The sequence below is a fragment of the Mesitornis unicolor genome, unplaced genomic scaffold, assembly GCF_000695765.1.
Source record: "Mesitornis unicolor isolate BGI_N332 unplaced genomic scaffold, ASM69576v1 scaffold27024, whole genome shotgun sequence".
Lineage (NCBI taxonomy): Eukaryota > Metazoa > Chordata > Aves > Mesitornithiformes > Mesitornithidae > Mesitornis > Mesitornis unicolor.
Genome location: NW_010181207.1, coordinates 24,759 through 25,912, shown reverse-complemented (window position 1 = coordinate 25,912; position 1,154 = coordinate 24,759).

Genomic DNA, 1,154 nt, shown 5'->3' with positions numbered 1-1,154 from the left:
AATCCCTAACGTTCTGTGATTCTGTGTGAGATACACAACTCCCTGAACTGTATTGGTATTTGTGATGCTGATTCATTATGTGATACATGATAAATGATGTAAAGCTTTATGCTGCTTACAACATACCATGTCAGCTGCCCTTAAATCTGGAAATACTATTATTGGTGATTATTCAATGTGATGGCTATTATTCTTTGAGGGCCATGAAGCACTGTGCCACTTAAGTCTCTATTTGTAGAAGAGCTTTCTGACTACAAAGTACTTAAGAATCTTAGTACTTTCTGTTGCTGGATTGCAAGAAAAATGCAGGAATTGTATTGACTATAGTGTTTTGAGCTGGTTAAAATGCAATTTCCACACATGGCAGTCATGCATCTACAGCCATGTAGGTGTGTAAAACTCTGTCATGCCCTGCTGGTTCAAACTAGTGCCTGAAGTTTTTAGTTGTAGTCTGTCACTTCTGTTAATGTAGTCAGACACCTTTTTAGGTTCTTTTGTGTGTGTGTTTCTTTTAAAAGGTTATCTAACTTGTTCTGGAGATTTGATTATTGAAGCATAGTTGTATAAAATAGAACTTATTAGAGTATATTTAGATTTCTTATAAACCATAACAGTTGAAATACTCATACTCTTAAAATATACACTAAATAGTGCCATTTGATCACTTCTAGACAAAATGCTTCTGCACAGTTGTCTGCATGGTGAAAGATTTCTATAAATGTGTTATAGTCATTTTTTTGTAGGCTAAAATGTAGAAAAAACATCAAATTCATGGAAAAGCTGGCAGAGAAATATCAAATGGTGGGGGGAAGGGATTAATTCAAGGAGATGCAGATGAAGGGGAAAGCTGAAATTTACTTGGAGGTCCAGCATCTGTTTTGATGATTTTTACACACAGAAGGAGGATTTGTTGGAAGCCGTAAGACTTCTTAAATTATTTATATGTACAGTAAAACATACTTGGACAATTCAAAGAATGGCTCTAACATCAGGGGAACAACTGCACACCAAGAAATGTCTTACTGGAAAAAAAATTCTTTTTGTTCAGGAAAAGTATTTTGGATTTACTATATTTGTATCCATCATCTTTGGTTGGATGGAAGAGTTCCAGTTTGTTGGGGTTTTTCATGGTTAGAAAAATTAAATAACTTGAA